This window comes from Equus caballus, chromosome 6 (genome assembly GCF_041296265.1).
Source record: "Equus caballus isolate H_3958 breed thoroughbred chromosome 6, TB-T2T, whole genome shotgun sequence".
In the NCBI taxonomy this organism is placed as follows: domain Eukaryota; kingdom Metazoa; phylum Chordata; class Mammalia; order Perissodactyla; family Equidae; genus Equus; species Equus caballus.
Genome location: NC_091689.1, coordinates 45,802,836 through 45,830,742, shown reverse-complemented (window position 1 = coordinate 45,830,742; position 27,907 = coordinate 45,802,836).

Below are 27,907 nucleotides of genomic sequence, written 5' to 3'. Positions count from 1 at the left end.
CAATCAATATAATACATTACTGTCTAAAGGAAAAAACCACAAGATTGTATCAATTGGTGCAGAAAAAGCATATGATGAAATTCAATATCTATGCATAACATAATGTCTCAGCAAGGGAGGAATAGCAGAGAGCTTCCTCACCTGACAAAGGGCATCCACAAAAAAGGCTAGAGCTAACATAGTTAATGGTGAAAGACTGAATGTTTCCCATCTAGGATCAGAAATAAGGCAAAGATGTCCATTCTCATCACTCCTGTTCAAGATTGTACTGAATTCTCAGTCAGTGCGATAAAGTAAGAAAAAGAAATAAAAGTCATGTAGATTGGAAACAAAGAAAGTTATCACTATTCACAGATGACACGATTGTCTGTATAGAATATCCCAAGGAATCTACAAAAAAATTCCTAGAACTAGCAAGTGAACTTATCATGGTCACAGGATACAAGGCCAACACACAAAAATCAATCATATCTCTAGATGCCAGCAATGAACAATTGTAAACTGAAATTAAATGTATGTACATTATTCAAAATAGTTCAAAAACCAAAATATTAAGGTATAAATCTAACAAAACATGTACAAGATCTGGATGGTGCAAACTGCTAATGGAAGAAATGAAAGAAAACTTCAATAAATAGAAAGATATACTCAAATAGTAAAGATGACAATCCCAATAAAAACCCTAGCAGGCTTCTTTTTTTTGTAGAAACTAACAAGCTAATTCCAAAATTCATATGGAAACGTGAAGGAATTAGAATAGGCAAAAGAACTTTGAAAAAGAAGAACCAAGTTGGAGGAATTACACTCCCTGATGTCCAGACTTACTATAAAGCTATAGTAATCATGACAATGAAGTATTTATGGTAAGAGAGACAACCAGATGAATGAAATGGAGTAGAGAATTTGGAAACGAACCCACACATATTTGACCAATTGATTCTTGGCCAAATGCAAAGGCAATTCACTGGAGAAAGAATCAACTCCAAGTGGATCATAGACCTAAAAGTAAAATGTAAAACTTTAAAAATTCTAGAGAAAAACATAAGAGAAAATCTTTGTGGTCTTGCATTGCACATGGATTTCTTAGACACGACACCAAAGCAAGACCCCTGAAGTAAAACATGAAGAAATTGGAGTTTATCAAAATTAAGTACTTCTGATCTTTAAAAGACACTGATAAAAGAAAGAAAACACAAATTGGGAGCAAAAATTTGCAAATCATATATCTGATAAAGGACTTGTATCTAGAATATAGAGAGAACTCTCAAAATTTAACAATAATAAAAAACAAACCAATTTAAAAATGGTGCAAAGGTTTGAACAAACACTTCACTAAAGGGAAATACGGATTGAAAATAGGCACACAAAAAGATGTTCAAGAACATGCTATTAAGGGAAATATGAATTAAAAACATGATGAGATATCATTACTCACCTATTAGAATGGCTCAATAAAAACTGCTGACAATATCAAGTGTTGACAAAAATGCAAAGCAACAGGTACTGTCATACTCTGCTGGTGGCAATTTGAAATGGTGAAAACAGTTTGGCAGTTTCCTATAAAGTTAAACATACACTTATCACATGACTTAGCAATCCCATTCCTAGGTATTCAGCCAAGAGAAGTGAAAACTTACAGTCACACAAAGCTTGTACATAAATATTTAATGTAGCTCCATTCATAATCACCAAAAACTGGAAACAATGTCCTTCTGGGTAAACGGATAAATAGAAGTGGTAAATTCATACAATAGAATGCTACTCAGGAATAAAAGTACTAATAAAGAAGTAATGATACACCCAACAGCTTGGATGACTCTCGAAGGCATTATGCTGAGTGAGAAAAGCTAGCTTCAGTGGGTTACATCCTGTATGATTTCATTTATATGACATTCTCAAAAAGACACAATCATAGTGATAGAGACAAGATCAGTGGCTGCCGGCGGTTAGGGACATGGGGAAAATGTGACTACAGAAGCACAGCATGAGAGAGTTCTCTGAATTTATGAACGATTGTAGGGGTAGCTACATGATTCTATATGTACGTTAAAAGCCATAGAGCTGTATACCCCTGCAAAAGTCAGTTTTGCTCTATTTTAATCTTTTAAAAATGAACACAGAGCTACTTCAAAGGAAATGAACACATAAAAGGGGAGCCCAAGAGGGTCCAATGGAAGAAAGAGAGGCGGAAGCAGACTTTTCATTGGCTCTCGGTTTACAGGCTGTCTTGAATATGAGTCTCTGGTCTTGTCCAGACCGACCTGCAGAGGCTGAGTCCCTTCCATCCGTCTGGTTGCCTCTTTGAGTTCGTGTCTCCCTCCACGCTATCGAAATAGGCATTCCATCATTGGTTGGCATGTCACTGCAAGACTTAAGCATGGGGCTTCCCAAACGATTGGGCTCTCATTCAGTGTCACTGTCACCATCAACCGGCAGCAGCAATGTCCCTCTTGCCCAAGCCCCTCCCTCCCCTGTACTCTGGATGCCCTCTAAATGGCACTAGCCCAAACCAGGGACAATCACTTGTCCACTCACTTCCCAAATATTTACAGAGTCCTTATTGGGTACCAGGCACAGTCAGGGACCATGCTGCCAGGCTGAGGCCCACGGAATATTCTGGAGGGCACGGCTGTCAGAGCAGCTGTCCTGAGGGGGGCCAGCAGTGGTATGTCCTGTCCCGAAGGTCCTAGGCTGTTATCTCATTTCCCATCTTTGCTGATTTTAAATACTTTCCAACACTTCACTCCTTTCTCAGATGAAGGTTTAAACATAGGCAGATGTACAGCCAATATGGTAATATTTTTCTGTTGACTCACTAACCTCCGTTAGCACGTGCCTCCTTAACTCTCTGATCCTGTTCAGTTTGTACTTAGAAAGACTTTGCTCAGACTACTGGCCAAAACATTCATGCTTTCCATTTTCAGAGATATAATACGAGGCTGGTGAGATTAGCTGTCAAAGGAAGGCAGTGACTTGTCCAAGGTCACCCGACAGATTGGCAATAAAACTGGGACTCAGGCTTGTGCCACAAGTTCTTCTCCATCGTGGAACAGACTGGGGAGCTGAAGATCATCCATACGAAGGAATTGCTAAAATCCCTCTCCAAAAACCGGACAGGAATGGAAGCCGCTCTCTTCCAAATAAGCAGCAGAGGACAGAAATACTTTCAAAACACAGTCACGTCCTGGGGGCAGGAGATGTTTTTGATGTAAGTTGCGATGACAGCAGTTCACAACAGACCCACATTCAGGGAACTGTTCCAGCATGCCAGAGGTTTGCAGGCTTTTAACTCTCATAATTCATCCTCACACACGCCAGCTAAGCTAGAGCAATGTTAAGGGGCTGACAAACCACAAAGACCAGGAAATGCAGAGCGAGCACTGCTCGGAAGAGCAGGGGAAGTCAAATGCATATCAAAACGCAATCTGGGAGCACAGGCCAGCATTCTGAGGCCTGAAAACAATTGTGATGATTTCCCAGCACACACGGAGGCCTCCAGCCAGAAGGTGCCGAGAGAGGGGAGGGAAGGGGCCGTGCGCCCTCGCCCACCTGCCCAGCACACACTGCAGATGTGCCGCCTGGATGCAGTGCAGTGAGGCTGGCCTAATGCTGGGCTGAGGTCAAGGCTTTACCGAGTGAGAACACCATTTTCAACACTTAATGCAACGCTTTCTTAAATTGGTCCCCATTTCCCTGGGAGCAAGAGCAGAGTTCGGGAATCTGGGTTAATTTGGGAGAGTGGGACCAAGTGGGGCCATTTAGTCACAGGGGACAAACCCACCCCCTCTCACCCCCTGCCCTCAACATCCCATGCAGGTCTCATCTAGAGCATTTTCCTCACCATCCCTCTTCCTGATGTCTCTCTTCCACCACCTTCAGATTCTTTGGATAAGAACACGGTATGAACTTGAAAAACGTCTCTATCCACCTGCTCTTTTGTTTCTTACTAATAGCTAAGTAAATACGCCCCCTGCAGATAAAAGATGTGCAGCATGGACAGAGTTAGAGAAAGAACAGAGTTCAGACAGACTGCACCAGGAACCGCCGCCGCAGTGTCCATCCCTTGCCCGCTCTCTTCCCTGTCCCGCTGACCCATTTACCACCTGACCCGGAGTGTCAGGCAACTGCCCACCAGCATCGATTTCCAACAATGAGGCCTCCCTATTCTGCCCTCCTTGTAGTTTGACTGAAAGATGAGGACAAGTCAATGGCCTGAGACCCTATGAGATCTCTAATTGATGAGAACCAGTACCTATGGTGGGACTGAGTGTTGGTGGGGATGAAATTCTGATACAACCTTTGGTCTTGACAGTCCTGAGTGGTGCAGGGAGAACTTCACAGACATTAGCAGGGCTCGGTGCTGGTCCTAGCTCTGACCCTCTAAGGCTCTGCCTCAGAGGCACCTGTGTACGCTCCTAGTCCCAAACAGATGAGGGAAGAGCACTGCAGAATTTTCCACCCAGACAGCTCTTTCTCTACCACCCTTGACTCTGCTGTAGCACCTCTCAGGCTTCAGGGCACAAAAACTCCCCTAGGTTCCCAAACACCAAGGACCTGAGCCCTCAAATGCCTTCTAATGGGACTATGTTCTCAGGTCACTGTGAGCAAAGGACATTCTGAAAAACCTTGCTCTCCAGCGTGAATCCACCTTTTTCCGCCCTCATCCCCTTCCTATGTCAATCTGAACGGCGAGGACTAAAGGAGGTTCCCTGGCTACCACTGAATTTACTATTCCTGTTAAGACTGCTGGAGAGGCTGTACCACCTGACGAAAGAAACTTTAGGGAGATGCTGCCCTCTTCTGGGAAACGTGCAAAAGAAAGAGCCCAGAGAGCAGGCCTGTCCTCCCTTGTCTGTAACCCTCCCCACTGTGGAGGAAATGCACTGCTCTGTGTTCTAGGCATAGCCAACAAGGGAATCATATGGAAGCAGAGGAAAAATGGATGCAATTCATGATCCAGTAACTAGGGATACTCTCCCTGAAAGATGGGCAAAAGTCCCAAGAGGGCAGGACAAGATTGAAGAGGTTATTGGTGCATCCCCCTGCCTCTGAGCAAAACCTCAGGCGGAGATCAGTCTCCTGGAACACTTACCGTTTGGAAAAATCTCCCTGTGTCTAACAATTGCCTTTCTGCTACAATTCAAGTTCACGCTTCCTTTGGGTCCATGACTAATCGAGTGAACAAACCAAATTTGAGTACCTACTATGTGCTGAGCTCACGAATAAGGCCCAGTCTTGCCCTCAAGGAGCCTAGTCGAGCTCAGCATAGGCACAGTCCAGTATAGTCACAGAGGCAGAAAAGTGGCCAAAGAAAAAGATGTCACATGTGAATGTGCCCAGTGTGTTAGAAGAGCAGAGAGGGGTGGCAGGAAGCACAAGCCAGGTGGTGGGCACAGCATCCTGAGAAGCTGTCTTCAAGCAGAAGACACACTGACTGAGCCTTAAAGAACACTTGGGATGGAGGGAGTGAGGGTCAGGAGAAAAGCGACGGAGTGTGTAATGTGTACAGACAGGCTTGCACAGGGGAGAGGAAAAGCCGTACTTGCTCTTTCTCTCGTTTTCTTCCCTGCAGAGATGGGAAAACAATGGGCAGCTGGAGCCTGAGTTGGCCAGCACAGCACTGAGGGCAGCCGTGGACTGTCAGAGCTTCCACAGCCTTCTGTCTATAAATAGCACCCTGCCTGGACTTACACACCCCCCTCTGAAAAAAGCGTTGGCTGTTCTCACAGTGACTTTGAACTGGGAGTTTATATTTAGTTTACTCTCTCCCATCTATTTATACTTCTTTTGTTTACACAAATACTCCTCTCCATTTATTGCTGTCATGTCTGGGCACCTGATGTCATTAGAAGAACATATAGCAGCTTCATTCCACGCAAACTGGGCAGCTAAATCCAGCCCCCCTTACCGCCCATCTATTCTCGGATGTGGTTCTTAGAATTCCAGGCTTGAGGCTTGAAAAATGACTTAAGAAGACATTTTTTCTACACTCTGCCTCCAGCAAGATTCCCTGGAACTGGACAGCTTAGATTTCACAGGCCTCCCAGGAAGGGGGCTGCATGTGCCCCCTTGTCCTGAACTGGCATTCCGCAGCCCTTGGCTTGCTTCTGCTGGAGCAGCCACGCACCGTCCACTCTGCTCACAGCCCTTCACGCGCTCACAGGCCGTGTGTCTGGAGCCAGCCCCCTTTCCCAGCCCGCATTCCCGCCTTGTTTTCCCCTTGGCCCCGGGTTCTTATTCGTATCCATCTTTTCACTAACTCTCCTCAGAACCTCCCTGCAGATTCTGTGCTTTCCTCAAGGCTGAGGGTTCAGAATCCTAGCGAGACTCTGGATTTGGTTAGAAACCTTTGGAAGATTGCTTCTGAGTCTCTGAGATGACACCCTGAGCCCAGTGCATGTCCCGGTGTCACCACATTGTTAACGGCATGAGGACGACTGTGAACTCTGGATCCCTTCTATGCTTCTCCCAGGGGAGGAGAAAGAACACGGTCTTTGGAGGCAGACAATCCCAGAGGCAAAACTCTGCCGCGTACAGCTGTGGAGTCTGGGGCAAGTCCATAAACCTTGTCTGTAAAATGGAGACAATAACACCGACCTTTCAAAGTTGTGCGAGACTATAAAGAGTAGGTCCCAACAGTTACTAAGTGTCTAATATTCCCTCCCTCTGTCTTCCCTTGACAAGCCCACGTGTCCCTCTCTGTCATTTTTGAAACTCCTCCCCCGCTTTTTTTTAATGATTGGCCCTTAGCTAACATCTGCTGCCAATCTTTTTTCTTCTTCTTCTTCTCCTCAAAGCCCCCCAGTACACAGTTGTATATTCTAGTTGTAGGTCCTTCTAGTCCTGCTACGTGGGACACCAGCTCAGCTTGGCCTGAAGAACAGTACTAAGTCCACACCCAGGGTCCAAACTGGCAATACCCCTAGCCATCAAAGAGGAGCGCACGAACTTAATCACTCGGCCGCGGGGCCGGCCCCTGAAACCGCACTTTAATGAAGACTTTCTATAGCATCTGTGGGTTCTAAGAACGTCTAAATCTGCCCTCTGAGATGAGAGCCAGTGCCTCTAGGTAGGCGCAAGCCATTCTTAATACAGGGCACAGGCTTTGAGCCATTTTCTGGAAATGGCCCCTGGAAAGAGATGAACTTGCTGCACAGTCTTCATGACGTCGAGGGACTGCTTGGGAAGAACGATAAACAAAATCTTGTTCGGGGGGCACAGCATCCCTAGGGGGAAGTGCACAGCCTCCATCTCTGATGAGGAATGAGCAGGAAGAGTAGGAGGAGATGGGGAAGAGAGATGGAGGGTGAGGCCCCAAGGGGAGAATGTCCAGGTGTGCGCTGGTTCAGACCCGAGGAGAGGCCAGGTCAGCAGAGACCTCGTTCTCGTGCACTGTATCTCATTCTTTGCTCTAATCTCAGCCTCTCTGGCACTCAGTGAACATACAGCCAGTCTGGCATTTATTCCAGGTAATTTTATGTTTTATTACAATCTCAAGCCAAAGGAGGAAGGAACAGAATCAAAAACTCATGGAAAAATGAAGTTCTAAATTGGATCCAAGTTAAAAGCTCTTCTTCAACGTGCCTGCTGTGTAACACGAGCCACCTGATAAAACCAGGAGTCTGAGTGCCTGATCACGACAATCCCCATCCCTGTCAGGGGCTCAGAGTCCTGGCTTTGGGGAGGTGGGTGGGGATCAAAGCCCGGGGTCCCCTGGAGAGCGAGCGGCCACAACAAGCAGTCATCAAGGAAAGCAAAGAACTCCCTGTTGGACCAAAGCCACTCGCTCGAGAGACAGTGACCGAAAAATTCAGCTTTGTTTGAAATAGAGATTCAAAGGGGCTCCCTACACATGCCCTTCCCCTCCCTCAGCTGGACAGCTGCTACTGCCTTCAGTCCCAAGGTGGACGTCACCTCCTCCCCCGGTAATGCAGAGGACCTGTCTTGGGGAGCTGGTGCTTCCACATTCTCGCATAACCCTCTGTTTACCTTCTCATTAGTCTCCTGCTGGGTGTGACTTCTCTAACTGCCTGCTTCATGACTCCTCATATCCTCATTCCTTTTCCCATGGGGAGTGGCTGGTCACATTAGCTCCTAAGTCGTAGTTGACCCAGAAGTCAGTCAAGTCACCCCTTTCTCTTTCATTCAATAACTATTTGTAAAGTCCCTACTATGAGCCAGACATTGTTCTGAGCACTTGGCATCCATTAATGAACCCAACAAGGAAAAGTCCTCTATGAGCATGAAGCTTATGTTGGCTTTCCTGGTCTATGTCTAATAATAATCCATAACATTAACATGGCACGTCATTCCTGATGAATATACATCCACTCTCCCATTTTAACCTCACAGCAGCCTTTGAAGTGGCCTCAGCAGGTCCTATAGGCACCTTTGGGAGACAAGAGGAGAGACACATGGAGAGGTGACATAACCTCTTTGTCATGGAGCGATTCCGAGATGGGGTCAGAACTAGCATCCAGGGCTCCTAATTCTCAGTAGAGCGATCTGCCCTCTGTAGCTCCCTGCCTCATGCTTCGATGTTAACAAAATCCAAGCTGCCGTCTGAGTTGGCACCATTCCTCTAGGAAGCATCCTCCACCCCTTAGCCACACTGATCTCCCCCATGCCTGACTTACGGTAACCCTCTGCTCTAAGCACATAATGCAACACTTACTCCAGTGCCACGTTAGCTGTTCAATGCTGTTTTGAGTGCCACACTTCCCCAGCGAGACTGCAAGCTCCGGATGACAAGGACAGCATAGAGAGCCGCTGGACTCTAGTAGCATCTAGCAGCTCCAGATGGTGTGCTGCAGTGGTTTATGAGATGTTCCGAGATGGCTCTTGGGGCTGTTGAATAGGGTCTGGAAACTCAGAATGTGACCTCGGCTGCAGATGGCCCCATTTCTTTATCCTGGTGAGCTGTGCAAATCGCTTTAAATGTGAGCCACTCTATAACATATGTTGGGAAGCTCTATGTATGTTTCCTAGCAGAGGACTGGACACATGGTTGGTGGTTAATAGATACGTGGCAAGGTATCGAATGCAAAAAAGATCAACTCTACATTATTTCAAACCTGGGACGGATGGGAGAAGTATATAGTTATTGCAAATGAGAACTGAGGCCTAGAGAAGCTAATGACTTGTCGAAGGTCACGCAGCTAATAAGCACCGGAACTGGGAAAATTTTCCAGGGAAATGGTTTTAAGTTCGCCTGTAAGTTGGCAGACCACAGAGATTGAATGGGCAGGGAGAGAGAGCACACGAGAGGCTGGCTGAAGTTGGAGACCAGGCCTTTTTCATTAGTCTCAGATGGCTGGCATCTCAGAGCACAGCTGGGGCCACTTGACAGAGGTCTCCACTCCCATGCAAGCCAGTATCCCTGAGGGCAGGGGGACATCTGCACGCCAGATGTGATGGTTGGATTTTGTTGGCACCAGGTACAATGCACCCCCCGCCCCCACCCTCTGCCAACATGATTAGTGAGTACAATTTTGTAAGAAGAGAAGAAAGGCTGGGCAGAAACACATCTGGCATGCAATGTACCATGCAAGATGCTGAAACGATATGCGGCCTATCAATAACTCACTCCCTCCAGCACTCCATCCAGGCTATCGGTTAGAAAAAGTAGGAAGGTTTATGGAAAGAGATTATGAGACACCCAGAAACCACAGGTTAGAGTCCTGAATCTCCGGTGACCCGGCCATGGGACCATGTGCAGTCACTTATCATCTCATGGCTCAGTTTTCTCACCCATGAGGACATGGGAAGCTCAGACTAGACAGTACCTAACATTCCTTATATTTCTGATATTCTGGTTAATTCCTTTCTCTTAATTTCTTCATATTTTAGCAAAAGATCTGCTAATGGCCCACAGAAGTACACCAGCCCTGTCTGTCTCTAGCAGGAAAAAATAGATAGTACTAGAGTTAGAATATAATGAAATCAAAGCACGTATTGCAGTGCCTAGCATAATGTCTGGCAAGTAGTGGACTTTCAGTGAATGTTTATTAAGGGGGAAAAAAAAGAAGAAAGGAAGAAAGGAAGGGAGGGAAGATGGAAGGACCTATTGAGGCAGGCTTTATTTCCCCATATGTATAAGTCTTGATTTCCACCTAAATAATGAAAGCTAACCTTATCTTAGAACTTATTATTTCTTAATATTTGAACCTACTAATTATTTAGTAATTACACCCAAACTGTGAAAAAGATGCTATTTTTTATTCCTTTTTAAAGACAAAGAAATGGAGGCACAGAGAAATTTACTAACTTGCCCAAAGTCACCCAGCTGGTAAGTGGTAGAGTTGGCGTTTGACTCTCTATTTTTACTCCTCATCTGGGTTTTCCACCTCCACACAGTACCTACCACTGTGTAAAGGTGAGTGAAAGAACATAAAGAGAGGATGGTTAGGGCCGAGAAACCCAAAGACACTGGGACTGTGAAGGAGCCCAGCCTCAGGAGACCTGGCAAGGCCTGCTCCACCTGGATGAGGAAGATACTTAGACTCCAGGAAGACCGGGATGGCTACGGTAATTGTTTGGTAATTGTCCAATGTAAATAGTTCGTACTCTTGAGTACCCTCACCTCCTGCAGTGAAGTTCCTGCCACAATAATATGGTTCACTGGAAAGGATCATTGGAGCCACAACGGGTCTGGGTGTGGATACCAGTTCGGCCATTTAATGTGTAACCTTAGGCCAGTCATACCTCTTTGTGCCTCCGTTTCTTTATCTGCTATCATAAAGATTTTAGTCTTTAATGCATGGCCCAGAGCCTGAGAAATAGTCAGCCTTCAATGATATAACTTCCTTTTGCTTCTGTTTGTTTCTTGGATTCTAGAAACCCAACCTCAGATTATATTATTTATTCTAAGATGGGGTGGAGAGCCCCACAGGGTGCTATCTGTCTAAGGTCATAATCCCAAGAGAGCTTCTCAAGGCTCCAGGTGGTGGGAGGCATGCAGGAAGCCGGGACACTCATGAGCTAAGCCAGAGCTTGTCACCTTAGGCCTGGGCTAAGGCCCAGCCCCTCCCCTCAGGCAGGGATCCAGTCGAACCACAGACAACTCACCCTCATCAAAGATTTCCTTAGGTGCAGTGCTCTGCATGCTTCCTTGGCCATAAGTTCCTTCTTTTGTCTAACTGGCATCCCTTCTGCTGTAATTTGATCTCACTTCCTTTGCTCCGACCCTCAGGGGAAAGAAGAACAGCTGGTCCCCACCACCCACAGACCGGCCCTTCCGATAAAGGATGCTGGTGCCAAAACACGGGGTTCTGAAAGCCTGCACTTCCATCCTGTCGTAAAACTCGATCTGACTGAGTTGGGTACCTCAGTGGGTACCAGGCAGCCTGTGGGCAGCCGAAGATATTTCCTATGCCATGAGAGTGGGCCTTGTGGTCTTATTGTGGTGGCAGGTGGAGCAGGGTCCACCAGTCATTCCACGAGCCTTCCAGCCAAGGTGTGAGCGGAGGGGAGGGGTTTCTGGGTGTGTCTACTGGGCAGGGTGGCCGGCGGGGGGCGATGGGAAGGAAGACCCGTGGTGTTCCCCTGGAATCGTGTGGGTGCTCCGAAGAGAAGCTTAAATAGCCTATGAATACGTGAAAAGTAATCAATCTCACTAGTTATTAAAGAGCATTGCTTAATTTCAAAAGTTGCCATTTCTGCTCATTGATAAATTGTGGGATTTGTTTGCTTTTTATGGTGAGACAATTTTAGTGGAAATGCAGGGACTAAACCCTCTCATGCATGGCTGGTAGAAGTGCAAGCTGGATGAAACGTTCTGGGGACAATTGTCAATATCAATAAAAGGCCTCAAAACACGCTTTCAAAAATAGTTTTATAGTCTGTAAAAATACTGATTAATATGTGCAAAATTAATTAAGCTTCATTCACTCCAATATTTTTTAACTGCACAAAAAATTTGGAACATATTACATGCCCAATGATAAGGATTTAGTTAAATAAATTAAAGCTCACTGTGCTTATGAAAAAGTGTATAATCATATAATCATTTAATATAAAAAATATAAAGTCAGAAATAGTCAGAATATATCAAGGGGAAAAACAGGTATCAGAATAACATACACAACATCTATGTCTCCATTGATACCTATGTCTATCTATGGATATATACATAGATCTTTCTATCCATCTACAGAAGGATACACACCAAAATATTGACTGTGATTAGGTCTATGTAGTGACATTTTAGATCATTTTAATTTTCTTACTTAGTTTTTCTTTAAATTTAGAGTGTAGTATCTAACATTTCTGCAATAAACACCCTCCATTTGTACTAAGGAAAAATAATAAGGTGATTTTAAAAATAGAAAAGTATGGGAAAACCCTCGCCCACCCTGACTCCCTGTAAAAAAGGAAAAGCCAAGATCACCATTGAAAAGGAAAATTCACTGAATGGCCATACACAGGCTAAAGAGAAGTGGGGAGAGGGAGGCACGGCCCCAGACCTCGCCTCGGTTAGAAAGTGGCCAGGGAGAGTCATGCTCGCGTGTCTGTTTAGGAACCTTAGACGGATGCTAGATCCATCGAGCTGGGCCAAGGCCTCCTGCCATAGGTGCCTCTTTAAATCTTTGCTCAAAAAGCACCCGCTGTGACCCAGCAATTCCAGTTCCATCCAAGAGAAATGAAAATGTACGTCCACACGAAGACTAGGCATGAATGTTCACAGCAGCATTATTCAGAACAGCCAAAAAGTGGGAACAACTCAAATGTCCTTCAGCTGATGAACACCAAAATGCGATCTCTCCACACAATGGAATATTATTCTGCAATTAAAAAAATAAAGTACGGATGCAGGCTACAATGTGTACATGCTATAACTGATCCATGCTACAACTCCAAAGCATTATGTCCAGTGAAAAGAGCCAGACACAAACAATATACATTGTTTGGTTCCATTTAGATGAAATATCCAGAATAGGCAAACCTACAGATAGAGAAAGTCTATGAGTGATCGCCTAGGACTGGGGACAAGGGAGATGAGGAAACTGGGAGTGAGGGCAAATGGGCATGACGTTTCTTCTGGGAATGATGGAAATGTTCTGAAATTAGATTTCCATGATGGCTGCGTGACTCTGTAAATATGCCAAAAGTCATCAAATTGTACACTTAAAAACAAGTAAATTTTATAACATATAAATTATGTCTTGAAATAAAACAAACAAAAAAAGTACCCCTAGGTAACGTTGTATTGGAGGGACACACCCCTTTGAATGCCTTTATTCCATCAGGTAGGCATTCATCAGGCATTCATCAAATATTTTCCAGTGTCCACAGTTTGCCAGGCATTACTCTAAGAATAGTGAGTGAAAGGAACAGAAATTGCCAACTGTATTTTAGTGATCTGCAAGTTAGTTCGCACGCTGACATGTCTCATAGACTCTTAACTACACAGGCAGGGGCATTTCTTATTCATCTTTCCAACCCGCGACCTGGCACAGCGCCCTGCGTGCTGTAGACCCTGTCTGACCTAGATATGAATTAATAGATACAAAGAGAGCCTGAATGTTGAGAGAGAGGAGCAGAGAGAGCTCTGCCTTTCCCATGCTGATCCCCGGAACAGCATAGAGGGAGGTGGGGGGAGGTTGGAAGAATAAGCCCAGGGCAGTGGAGAGAAGATCCGAATCTTCTGCTGGCTTCCCCAGCACCAATGAGGAGTCTGTCCAAGCTCTGATTAATAGGGTTGGCAGGTGCTAATGTGTGTGTGGCTACTCCCTCAAGCTGTATTTTCCAAGATCCTGCCCAGCCTACGGTGGTGATTCAAGCACAGAGACTGGGAGCTTCGACTTCTCAAAATGTCTGAGCCCTAAGCCTCATGCTGTTACCCCTCAGCCCACCCTTTCATGGATATAACGGGTAGTTCTGCTGAGTTTCATCTCTGCTTCCACCCTCCCTATGCGCTCAAGGTCCCTGTTTGGCACTGGCCACCTGTAGGAAACGGTTGTCAACACCAGGGCAGCTCCACCCCCAGCCTCTGCCTCAGCGTTCCAGAGCTGTCCTTATTTCACTGCCCCTCCACTCAGAGGGGACCTCTCGGAACAGTGCAACGTGTGTGCAAAGCTGTAAAGATGTTTATTCCCTTCGATCCAGGAATTTCAGTTCTCGGAATGAACTGGAAGAAAACAATCAGAGATGTTCACAAGGATGTGTTTATAAGGTTGTTAGCTGTGATGATATTTGTAACATTGTAACATTGTAGCATTGAAAGCCACCTAAACGAACAATGGAGGAATGGTGAATTCAGTTATGGTACCACTGTGTGATGAAATCTTATGTAGTCATAACAATCCTGTTGCCGGCAAGCTTAATTATAATGGAAGGGATTTGATCTTGACATATTATTAAGCAAGAAATGTAGGTTGCAATATGCTACATGCAGTATCATCTCATTGTCTAGGCTGGATCTACGCTATCTGTTTGGAGAGAGGAACAGCAGGAAGAGAGCGTCTACACAGCAGGGGCATTAGTGTTGGGGGCAGGTGTTCAGGCAGCTGGGGAATTCACACACACACACACACATTAGAGGAAAGTGATGAGACTTGCACGGACGCAAAGCAAGTCCTTATCTCAGCTTGGTGGTATTACGGCAGATGTTTATGATATTTGTGCTTTTGGGAATTTTTGAAAGTTTCTATAGTGAACAAAAGACAAAATTTTTTTAAAATTAAATAAATAAAACAGAGGCTTACTTTTTCATAGCAAAAGGAGCAGCAGTTTCCAAAAGAAGGTACCCTGAGATGTCAGGTCAAAATTCGTTGTGCGAATTACCTTGCCAGATGTGTCCAAGTCGCCCTGAGGCTGCCTTGACCTGAGTGCCCTGAACTATAACCCCTCAGAGTGACCAGAGGACGTACGAACACCCCTCTTTCGAGGCTGACCACAGGCAGACCTCAGCTCTAAGGGCAAGGAAGAGGAGGGTTGCTTCTCTTACAGGAACGAATCATAACTTCAACTGTGTGGAGGCTCCCCCTCCTGTTGGGAACGTGTTTCATATCCCGATACGTGTCACCCTGCCTGTGATTTGGAATCGCCGCTGTGACCGTCCAAAGTGAAGGAGGCCGCGGGGCCTGCTCTCTCTCGCTTTCTGAGCCCCCAGCTCAGCCTGAGGAGGCAGAGGGAGGCTCTGAGGGCGGACCTCAGCTGGTGGAGTCCGAATATGCTTTTTCTTGCATGCTAGTCCCGGAGGGCTTCTTAGAGGAGGAGGGATTTTTTTTTTTTTTTTTTTTTTTTTAGAAATGAATTGAAAGGTGGTAGAGAGAGGACGAGATGATCTGGTAGAAAGCAGGTATGAGAACGATCATCTGTACAAAAGAAATAAGACGTCTCCCCCTTAAAACTTCAACCCACGCTGGCTCTCATCTTCTCTGACTCAAGGACGTTAGAAAAGACCCAAACATGTCAGCCCCCAAGCACAGGACGATTTTGACCTTGAGTGTACTGGGGGTGGCTGCTCATTCTGGGAAAGGAATCTTGGCCAAATGTCCTGAAATTTTCTTCATTTATTCCACCGGGACAGTGGGGGCTGGGTAAGGAGTGTGACTAAGATACTGGAAAGGTCCCCCCATCACAACCTCCCCAGCCAGGGTGCTGATCAGACGGACTTTGTACCGACAGGGTCTATGGGGACAGAACCCTCACGCACACGTCGTCCAACCCACAGACACACGATGGGGAGCCGTAGGACAGAGGACAGGGCCTTTTCTATGCTGTTTCCTGCTGTTTCCCCGGAGCCAGGCACAGTACCTGGCATGGAGCAGGGCCCTGAGAACGACCGTCGTCCTCCCTTACCCGTGGGGACATTCCAAGGCCCCAGGGGCTGCCTGAAACCTCAGAGGGTACGCAACCCTATCTATACCAAGTTTTTCCCCATACTACACATTTGAGGTGCAGCAGCAAAACTAGCACATGGGGCCAGCCTGGTGGTGCAGCGGTTCTCACCTTCCGCTTCTCAGCATCCCAGGGTTCGCTGGTTCGGATCCCGGGTGTGGACATCGTACCGCTTGGCAAGCCATGCTGTGGTAGGCATCCCACATATAAAGTGGAGGAAGATGGTCATGGATGTTAGCTCAGGGCCAGTCTTCCTCAAAAAAAAAAAAAAAAACTAGTACAAATTTCTTTTTCCTTCTTCACAATTTCATGGATAGAAGATTCGTTCTTACCAGAGATCTGAGCAACCTCAGCGAATGATTTTTTTTCTTTCCTTATTAAGTCGAGAATTTCCACACGGTTTAACTCAAAGGAAGCACTTTAGGGCTTCTCTTTGGCATCTCCGAATTGCCAGCATCACTACTTTCGCACTTTGGGGCCATTATTGAGCAAAATAAAAGTTACTTGGACACGAGCACTGCCATCCCTCGACAGTCCACCTAACAACCAAGACCGCTGCTAAGTGACTAACGGGCAGGTAGCCCGCATAGCGCGGATCCGCTGGACAGACGGACGGTGCCCGGCGGGCGCAACCGACAGTGAAACGCGAACCGCGAGGGAGGGCACTCCCGTATTTCGGGAATGAACGTCGCGTGCTCAAGGGCTGAAGGCGGTGGAGGAATCCTCCCGTTTGACCGAGGGAGCAGTGACTCGAAGGCTCCCCTCAGACCTCGCATCGGTGGACTGTGAGGAGGGGCTCAGCTGGAGTCCTGGGGGTCGTCCGCCGAGAACGGGCTCCGGCTCGGGAGGCGCTGGGGAAGGGGGCCCAGGGGTCACTAATCCAAAATCACGCGTTCCACCTCTTTTCCCTCTGAGGGAAGCCGTCAGATCCCGGCGCCGCCGGCGGAAGCTGAGGAGGGGCTTCCGTGGCGCAGCGTCGCCCTGTCCCCGGGATCGCCCTTGCGCGGCGGCCTTGCGCGGGCGGCAGCGAGGGCGGCTGTGCGCGTGCGCGGCGCGGGCTGGGGACGGCCGGGGACCCGAGCGCCGAGCTGCCGCCCTGGCGCGTTGAAGGCGCCTCGGGGGCGGGCCGATGGCGGCTCGCGGGCGGCCCCGGCGGTAGCCTGCCTTCACGCGGCCGCCAGCGCGGGGAGCGCCTCCCGCTCGGTTCCGCGCACACAGGCGGGCCCCGCGCGGGCGGGGGAGCAGCGCCGCCTTTCGCGCCGGTGACCAGTCCCCTCCCAGCCTCCCGGGCTGGTGACGCGGGCCAGGCGCCGCAGCTCCGACCCGACCAGGGCGCCACCAGGACCCCGGGGACGCGGGCCGAGCGAGCCAGGAGCGAGACCCGAAGGCGGAGCAGCTGCTCCTACACCCCCGCTCACGCACGCTCACACATGGTCTCACACATGCATGCACACACGGTCTCACTCCCACACACGCACATACACACGGGCTCACACATGCCCTCATTCACACACGCTCACACACGGTCTCACTCACACATACCCTCATTCACACGCATACACAGACATGCTTTCACACACATTCGCACATGCCCTCACTCACACAGGCACACACACGGTCTCACACATGCCCTCATTCACACACGCTCACACACGGTCTCACTCACACATGCCCTCATTCACACGCATACACACACATGCTTTCACACACATTCGCACATGTGGTCTCACACACACTCACATGCTCTCACACACACTGACATGCACACACTCACACATGCTCTCACTCACACATATACACTCACACTCACATATCCTCACTCACACACACATATGCTCTCACACATGCCCTTACTCATGCTCTCACACACACAGTCTCACACATGCCTTCACTGGCACGCATACACACACATGCCCTCACTCACACACACTCGCATATGCTCTCACACACTGACATGCATACACACATGCTCTCACACACATAAACACTCACACACACATGCTCTCACACACTCACACATGCCCTCACATATACACACACATGCCCTCACACTCACACACATATGTTCTCACACACACACAAGCACACTCACTTTTCCGCCTGTTCCCTTTTTTTGAGTCGCTGTTTCTTAACCTTCAATACCCAGAGTTCTTTTATACCTGTAACTGGCTGAGTGGAGGAAGAAAGAAGCTACTTGAATTTGTTAAAAAATTATACAATTTAAAAATTTTATTTATATTTCTATTGTTACAGTATTAACATAATCGTTATAGAAAAATAAAATAATAGACAAGAAAAAATTTCACTACCATCATCCTAGGGAAACTGCTCTTACTAATACCAAGCTATATAATCTTCCAGACGTTTTGTATGCTTAATTTTTCCTATAGTGATTATATATAGATGATACAGATGTGGATGTACAGGTAGACATGCATATACATAGAAATAGATGTAGGTATAACATATAATACACATATATTTTTTTAAAAAGTGAAATTATATCCTTATGCCCTTTAATTATTTAACATATAAAGAAAATCTTTTCAGGCCAACAACATACATCCACAAAAGTTATACTAAATGACTGAAGAAGATAACAGTGGAACAGTGGCATACTTAACCAATTCTCCATTGTTGGACATTTAAGATATATTTAATTCTGCAAAATAAATTCAATTAAAGCCAACTTTTTCATCTATCCACTAATGATACACTTTTAGCAGTGAATTTGCACTCGATAAAGCAGAATATATAATTATAAGTATGCCACATCTTTTTGCTTTTTGATGGGACTCAGACAAAAATAAAATGCATTGGAATCCCTCTATTTGTGGGACCCGCACTTGGGCGGTACTACAAACTGCGGGTTCTTCCCTCCCGTGGCTTCACGTGTTTCGTGCATCCTAACCTCTCTGTTAAAAAACAAATTTCGATCAACTGTGCTGGAGGAAAAGTTGCACTGTCTGTCCTTTCTCTCTGTGGAAAATGGTTTCAAAAAGTGGTCAAATGAAGAGGTGACTGAAGAGAATGTAGGGGGAAAAAGCACTTTGTCAAGAAGTTAATTCACCAAAACATTGTTACCTTCCTGGATTTTAGAGTGTTGCTTGTAGATGTCAGCTTTTTAAAACATTTACTTCCTTCTGATTTCTTATTCTAAATAAATATGTTTTTGCACTTAATTCTGTATGTATGATTTTTGCAGTGTGTTTCCAAAATTGTAAGGTTATGCCTATCGAAGCCTAGATGCTCTCCCGGTAACCCCCATCTTCCCCAAGTACAGTGCTGGGCACGAGAAATTTCCTCAGTTAAGGTTTACAGATCCAGACTGAAAGCATCAGACTTGACTGTGGCACATGCGGCCCCACCAGAAGGTGTGGAGACAGAAGGGACCGTCTTCTGTGTTCCCTTGATATCTAACATGCTGTGATTCCTTAACACACATGTCCGTCTGCCCTTTCCTGAGTTTCTGCTTTTCCCATCTTCCCAGTAACACCCCCACTTTCATTTTACCATTGTTTCTCGCCCTATCCTTCTCTCTCTCTCCATCTCCCTGTCTCTTTCTCTTTGTTTATTTTTCCCTCTCTTCTTTGCCTCATTCGCTCATCTTTTTCCGAATCTGGACTAGAGATCTTCATAAAATCTGGTGAATGCGGCAGATGAGGACATGGAGGCTTAGTGTCCGAGCTGGCCCCCAGTCCGGATGCCCCGCTGGCCCCAGCGGGCGCTGCAGGGCGTGGCTGGGCAGAGCACTCCCACAGGGACCGAAGACTCCCAGCCTGTCAGGCCGGGTCCTCCCTGCCTGAGGGATCTCGCAGAGGCAGGTGGAACCTGCGCCCAGAAGACTGAGCGCGGGTCCTGCCCGCCGCCGTCCTCTGGAGTGCCTGCAGTTATGTCTGACGCTGCTCCCCTGCCTCTTCTGAGCCCTCTCCTGCCCTCGCTAGCCCTCATTGCTGTGCGGGCCTCGGAGGAGAGTGGGCTACAAGGAGAATTTGGCAGCTGGCAACTCTGTCTTCGAGGATCTCGCAGGCAGCAGCGTGGGCGCTGTCCACCTGGCAGCCTCCCACCCCCGCAGGCTTCGGGGATGCTGTTCAGCCCACGGCCAGGGGCGAGGGCCACCCCCTGGCCTGCGCCGGTGCCCACTGTGCGCCCATCCTGGAAGAGGGCATGAAGGGCCAGGAGGAGACCGGAGGAAAATAGGGAGAAGGCAGTCCTGCAAACATCCTACCTCCTCCACAAAGCTTCATTTGCCCCCTCAGAGCCCGGCCTCACTCCCTCCTCCAGGCTTCTAGAACATTCACCAGACCACCCATCAGCGTGTGAGGAGTATGTGTGTTCTCCTTACCATTTTGTATGAATGAAATTTGTCTCAACTAGACAAAGCTGAGTACAGACACAATATCTTACGATGCGTTATTTATTTCTGTGATCAGACTAAGATTACAGCTCCAGGCTGTGGTTGCAACAGACTTGCTTTCACCAGGAGCTCTGAGTCTCAGATCATACACAGAGTGTTGACGTTCTCACAGAGGAGGGGATCTCGTTTATTCCTGTCATCAATGACTGAGAAAGAAGTGATGTGGGTCACCCTGTTACTCAGGGGGACAGCAATAAACGGGTGGGGGAGGATGTCGAGTGTACAGAAAATCACTTAGTTATCTCTCAGATCCAAGAACTTTGTTACTCACCCTCCATGACCCTGCTTCCTTCTCCAGGAGGCTCCCAACCAGAAGGTTATGAGAAATTCCACCAACTGACAATGACATCGGCATCAAAAGATCTGTTCCTCCACAGGAACCACTGTCCTGTTTTTTGAAGTGTGCAAGGAATATTGTGTCTGTCTTCGGCACCTGTGGAGCCCTACCCCTGAGGAGCGAAAGCAGCAGGCAGGGCAAGAGGTCCACGCTCCTTCTGCAGGCAGCACCTCTCGTGCAGCAAGCTGAAAGTGGGGGACGGCCCCCCCAGGGGTGGGAGAAAACTCTGCCGGTGCATGAAGAGGCATTAACGGTTTTCAGAAAGGTTACTCCCTTTCAGTTCTCCTTCTACCCTTCAAGGAGAATGTCTCAGCCAGGTGCTAGGATCTCCTTACCTCTTCTCCAACACTTAGCTCCCATTTTAACCCCCCAAAAATGGGTCTTGGCATGAGAGCTCTCAACAGGTCACAATATCCAGCTGGTTTCATAACACTGTTTTCCATTCATTACATTTGCCCTTTCATCTCCAATATTTAAAGCAAATAATGTTGCTTTTTCACTGGCATTAGCGATATAGTTTCCTTTTAAAGTAACTACACTTAAGTAAAAATGAGTCTGGCTAAAGAAGAGCATTAAGCAACAGCACAGGTGTCTGTAGATAGGCCAAAAATGATGCAAGTCAAGCGGTCATGATGGAAGGTTGGGAGCCACTGGAATGGAGAAGAGGAGAAAGAAGTGCGAAGTGCCCAGTTCCCATCCTCGTCCTGACACTTTCCAGTGTGTGGCCTTGGACAAGCCACTGCTCCTCTTCCCAAGACTGTTTTTTCATGTGTAACGTGAGGAGAGTCAGTAGGCTGAAGGCTTTTAAAGTATATTCCAATTCTGAAATTCTATGATGCTTTATTATTGTGTGTGTGTGCAGGAAGAGAAGACAGCATGGAAAAAACAGAGCAGTAAAAAGAGGGAGAATGCTTCTGCTTGTCATCTTTGAAGCCAGCAAAGAGGAGCTCGCTCTTTGATTTCACTGTGGACTGAGACCTAAAAGCCATGCCAATCTGTTAGCAATTCTGTCTGTAATCCTTCCTCGCACACCACTGGCCCTCAGAGACAGGGCAAGCGGCAGCTCCCAGCTTCCTCAGAGGTGGCAGCTACTGAGCTCTGAAGACAACAGCCAGAACAGGGAAATGGAGAGTCCACGCCCTGTCTGCTGGTCAGCAGGCCCGGCGCCCATCTCCCCATCTTGAAATCCGAAGCCCTGAGAATGGCCTGTTCATGAATGGCCCAGGTCCAGCCTGGTAGGCAGATAACTCCTTGGATCCCTGTCAGCCCCTGCCTCTCCTCATTGTGACAGGTGAAATGAGAAGTTTGGGGACAAAGCAGTCCCCTTTTAGGAAGACTGGCTGGGGCTGGGGATGGGTCAGAGACAGGGGCAAGCCCCCATTCCAGGGCCAGTGGAAGGGAGAAGCTTGGCTCCGTTCCCTCGTTAGCATTAAAGGCTGTTTTGAAAAGAGAGACGAGAGATTTGATCTTGGATGGGTTTTTCTAATAGTCATCGAAATGGATTGAGCAAAAAGTCTGAATCTGGACAGTTCAGAGATGGGAGAAGCTCTGCTGTGGCTCTGGGCAAATCAAGAGAGGGGACACACGACCGATGCTTCAAAGGAAACAGGCTGGACACCTGAGACAAGGCAGAGGCCAGCATGCCGCCACGCCAGTCCCACGTCATGGCTCAGAGCCTGAGGACCCGTCCTCGGACAATACCAGACGTGTTTATATGTGTGATGCATTTCGAAGAGAGACACTGTGAAACAAAGAGGCTGAATGACATACCGCAGACAGGAATCTCCCAGCACACCGCCCAGGGGGCTCTGCCTGCACTCTGTGTCGCTAACCAACCACTTTTCATTCTTCCGGCATCTCCTCCACATTTCTAACTATGGACTCCAAACTGGAGTTTTTCATTATTTCTGTCCCTCCCCTGTAGCAGGACAGCCAACCGAAATGCTCGTGGGGAAGTGCACTGCGTCTCAGGAGGAGTTGTGGGGACTGTGAAGTGGCGAGTCCAGACCCCACCTCAAGATGGCGGCTGAGGCTTGCCCCCACTGTTGGCTGGCAGGGAGGCTGGCTCAGAGTCCCTGACTATCTGGGTTCTACACCCAATTCCAACAGGTGTGTCTGTGGGGGGTTTCCCTATACCACCAACAAGCAATTTTCCAACGCCAGCTGGGTGTCCTAGAATTCAACTCAATTGTGACATTATCTACCCAGAGATAGCATCAGATCCCACAGGTTAAGGGCTCAGTCCCGCAAGACGGCCCTCCACTCAAATGCCAATGGCAAGTCCAGGCTATAACCTGTGCTTCTGACCAACTAGCTATAAATCAGAGGTTCACATGACCCCGTCTCTGGGTTCAATTAATTTGCTAGAGTGGCTCACAGAACTCAAAGAAACATTTTATTTACTAGATCACTGGTTTATTATAAGAGGATATAGCTCAGGAACAGCCAGATGGAGGAGATGCATAGGGCAAGGTATGGGGAGAGGCTCAGAGCTTCCAGGCTTTCAAATCACCACGTGTTCATCAACCTGGAAGCTGTCCAAACCCCATCTTTTTGGGTTTTTATGGAGCCTTCATTATGTGGGCTTGATTGATTAAATCATTGGTCACTAGTGATTGAACTCCATCTCCAGCCCTCTCCCCTCCCTGCAGGTCAGGGGTGGGACGGAAAGTTCCAACCCTCTAGTCACATGGTTGGTTCTCCAGGAAAACAGCCTGCATCCTTAAGTGTGATCCAAGAGTCACCTCATTAACACAACGAAGGACACCTTTATTGCTCTCCTCACAGAGGAAATTTCCAGAGTTTTATGAGCTCTACTAGAAACAGGGGGTGAAGACCAAACATATGCTTCTTATAAATCACATCACCACACTAATCAATCCAGATTTTTCAAGTGAATCAGGAATTCTAGATTCTTTCTTGAAAATTCTTGAATTAAAAAAATTATTATTTGGGGGGGCATGTTTGCAGGGTGCCAGTCTGCAACCCATTTCATCCATCTTTCTTCCCAGGTTTTGCATCATAAGCCCCATCCAGACAAAGTTGTGCTCGTTCTCTGAACCCCTGCCCTCACCCCAGCCTCTGCCTCCCCACTCTAGAAACAGGGCTTGCGGCTGTCTGAAGCTGGAGGAAAGAGTAGGCGATAGAAAAGCTGTCTAACTCTCCACTTTGCACCCTCTTGTCCCATTTCTTGCCTCCTAAGAGCAGAGAGATGTTCTATTCCTTTCTGCACCCCTCAGGGGCTGAGCAACTGTATTCAATCAACAACCTCTCAATGAATATTCCTGGAGAACCCAGTGCCATGACCAGGGTGCTGAGGCAGATAAAGAATGTGTTTATGGGGCCTGCCCGGTGGCATAGTGGTTACTCTACTACGCATGCTCTGCTTCAGCAGCCTGGGGTTCACCAGTTCAGATCCCGGGCATGGACCTATGCACTGCTCATCAAGCCATGCTGTGGCGGCATCCCATATACAAGATAGAGGAAGATTGGCACAGATGTTAGCTCAGGGACACTCTTCCTCACCAAAAAGAAAAAAAAAAAAAAGTGTGTTTATAATTGAAAGAAAACTTGATATGGAATTAGAAGATCTGGATCGGGTCAGGTAAAGATTGGGAAACATAAAGCCATTCTGGTCATAAAGAACAAACATCTAGAGCAGGAATGTGTTGGAGAATGAGGACTTGCCGTATTTATCAAAAGGGTGAGGTTCATGTGTGTGGGTTGGCGTTGGGGATGGGATGAGGTGGGCCCTGATAGACAAGCTGAGGAGGTGGGCTGCTCTACTCTAGGGCCTCCTCAAAATTTTACCCACAATTACTAACGGCAGGAAGCAAAGGATATAGAATTCTTAGGGCCTAGAGATTTAATTCAAAGTAGTGTCCTTCAAGCTTAAAATTTCCCTGAAGCTTCATGCTTTATCTTTAGAATGGATGATAAGTTTGCATTCTACTCCATAACTCTGCAGGTTGTTAAAACATAAAATAACATTTTCCTCAGTTTTTAAGTAGACTCGATGCTGTCGGAGATATAGTCCACGTTTGTCTTGTGACTTTGCTTCGCTCCTGGAACGTAACCAGGCGTCCCTCTAGCCTCCGTGCACCCTGTTTAAGAAGTCCCCCACAGGCCCTGAGCAGGAGCGTGATGTGCTCAGAGCAAGGGCGACGTGAGGATTCGTCCCTGTGAGGCAGGTGGGAAGCCGCTGGGTTATATAGGTGAGAAATGACACTGGTCTGGCCCAGAGTGGGAGCAGCAAAAAGGAAGAACAATGACAGACTCCAGGGGATCTTGCCGGCAGAGCTCATGCCTCCGCAATCTAGACTCGCTGACTGCAGCAGAGCGATGCCCTGAAGTAGGGCTCAGAGCCTACTTTTCACCGACGAGAGGATGTCCTGGAGCTTACTGGATTCCAGAATTAAACAAACAATCCAGGGAAGAAGTGACAAATGCAGCTTCTTGGGCATGCCCTGGTTTTGGGCTGGCTTAGGGCTGGCAGCTTCTCAGTTCAAAGAAAATGAAAGAAACTCCCCAGCTGTAACAATAGGCTTAAGCCAGGCTTATAACATCAGCTCATAAAAGCTCCTTGGACAGAAAGTTGCTTTGGCTAAACAATGTTTTGATGAGTTAAATGCAAACGAATCAGAAGCATATGGAGCCAGCTCTCCCCACTGGGGGTCTCTTTGGGGTGGGATGGAGGTGGTGGGGGTGAAGAAGGGGTCTGATGCGAAACATTTGAGATTCTGCCCAAAAACCCACAGACGTGTAAAAAAGTAGTAGCCGTTGCTCCAAACCTGCTTTTTCCAATCCTAAAATTGTCCTGAGGTTTCCCCAGTCCTAATCTGGCGAATGTAATGAAGCCGGACTGTCCAAGCGCTCTGTTTGGCAAATCTGCAGCCAGTTCATGCCAGGCTGGAAGTTCTCGTGGTTTAACCAGCTAATCCTCCGCACCCCCCTGTTTGCCTGTTTCCGTGCAGGCAGAAACCAGGCTTGGGGCTCTCCGTGAATGGCGGCAAGGAGGAGCCTGCATAATCCAAATTCCTGTGTGACCCCACAGCACAGCATCTATATTTGGAAAAAGCATTAAGAAATTATTTCAAAAGCTATTTACTCTCTTAGCAATGGTTCTTTGCACTCCTGGCTGTGTATTTGCGCTCTGAAAGTGTGCAGGGGCCTGGGTGGCAGTGTGAGGGGTCACTGAAGAGCAGAGATGAAGAGTTGTAGAAGGGAGGTGGGGAAGAGTTCACACCATGCCTGGCTTTGTTTGTACTTTTGTCTTTTAGGAGGAGCTGAAGAGCTGAACGGAGGCCTGGGATGAGGCCTGGACAGCTCGCCTCCAGAGAAGGATCGCACTTTAGTAATGAAAGAATCCACTTAATTAAAAAGGATGTCTGACAAATTCTTCCTCTTACTGGCACCCGTCCCTTTCAGGCCACATGGACCACATCTTATGCATCATCTCGGCTTTTCAGTGAAGGGCTTAGAGGAGAGCCTGGGTGTGGAAAGGACTGTATACAGGTTTGTTATTATTGGTATTTTTTGGAATCTCAACATATCTATATTGACCAACTTGCTCTGTACCAGGCATTATGCAAGGCGGTGAGGATGCAGAGAAAGGATACAGTCTGGGTCCTCCAGGAGTTGACATTTATAGGTCTTGATAGTGTATCTTCCTCACAGTGGATTGTGGTTCTGTTTTCTCCATTCCTCGCTCTTATCCCCAGCTGTCCACACCCCTGCAAGTGAAGGCTCAGGGTGTCTACAAGGCAAGGATAACAGAGGGGTTCCAGTGGGCAAGGAGGTAGAACTCCCCACAGCACTGGGCTGCCGGGTAAAATACAGGACACTCAGTTATGTTTGAATTTCAGATTAATTTAACTGAGCATCCTGGTGTTTCCTTGCTTTGCAGAATTCAGCAGCCTAACCAGCCACAATATCAGGCTGGCCACTGAGAACCATGGAGTCTGACTTCCAGACCCTTCTCCTTTTCTGTGCACTTTCCTCTTTCCATCAGACTCATAAGTGTGTCCTCTTCTAACACTACCCTGAAGAAAACAACTAGAGTTTATTCTTAATGTGAGTTTCACTCTCCCAGGGATACTTTAACTATAAGCCTTACCTTTAATTATGGAGGAAAGGCTATGTCCCACTTTAAAGGAATATTAAGCGCTAGTTGAGGAGTGGGAGGTATCATTTCACACAGGAAGTCTTCCTCGGACCCTTGGAATCACACCACATTGGCCATGGGGCTACTGAGCCCATGTGTGCAGCCAGTGCTGCTCCCGCATGCCCCACTCCTCTCTCTGGGCCATGCGGCAGCACTGCTTTCCTTTGGGAAGGGAATTCAATTCCTGACTTCCCACAGCAGTTGGCCCCAGTACTCCTCTCGGTCTGTGCCTTGGACCCCTTCTTCCAACTGAGCTGAATTTCCAGAGCTCCATGTTCATGGAGGCCTGATGCCATCCCCTAACTCTTCTGCACCCCTAATCAGGAGGTACTTCAGCCATCTTGGAGAAGGGTGCATGATAACTTTCCTTCCCTGGCTAAGACCAGAAGCTGCCCCTTTTGCTCTCCATTCCTATTCTTGTGACACACCTTGGTTGGGCAATAGATTTTAAAGAACTGCTTCGTTTGGCAGACACCTTGTCTCTCTGCCTTTGTGTAGTTAATGATGTGTGTAAAACTTACGTCTGTCACAGAAGACAGGTAACCTCACACTGATTCATTTCCTTTCTCTGGGACATGTCTGGACTCTCCCTGCCTCATGACCTTCACAATGGGAAAAGTAATACCAAGTGAACTTTCATCCAGCACCTTTTATGCTTGAGGCTCAAATTCACTTTTACCCGTTCCCTCCTACTACATCTTCTCAGTCAAGAGGTAAAGATGATTTTTCACCCACGTACTCCCCTTTCTCTATTCTTTTCTGACAAATGTTCACTGACCCTGGGTGACTCCTTTGTGGTCTTGGCCTCTGCCTTCTGGCATCTGGTCCCGTCTGGATATTTTATCCCTCCTCAGAGCTTATCTTTGTCAACCAAATCCCACAATTCTTGAATTAGAACGTCGGTTTGACCCAGAGAGTGACTCTTATTTCCTCCCAGTCATAGCAGCAATCTTATCTGAGGGAAAATGCAGATCCAGGTTCTGAAACCTGGATTTATTGATCCTTAGAACCTTTAAGTGGCCTTGGGACCTAAAGGTGCAGAATATATTAGACTTGAAATATCTTGGGAATAGAGACACATAGTAGGTGCTCAAAAGTCATTGATGAATAAATGAATGATGCTCCAATTTTAGATGCTGTGCTTTTG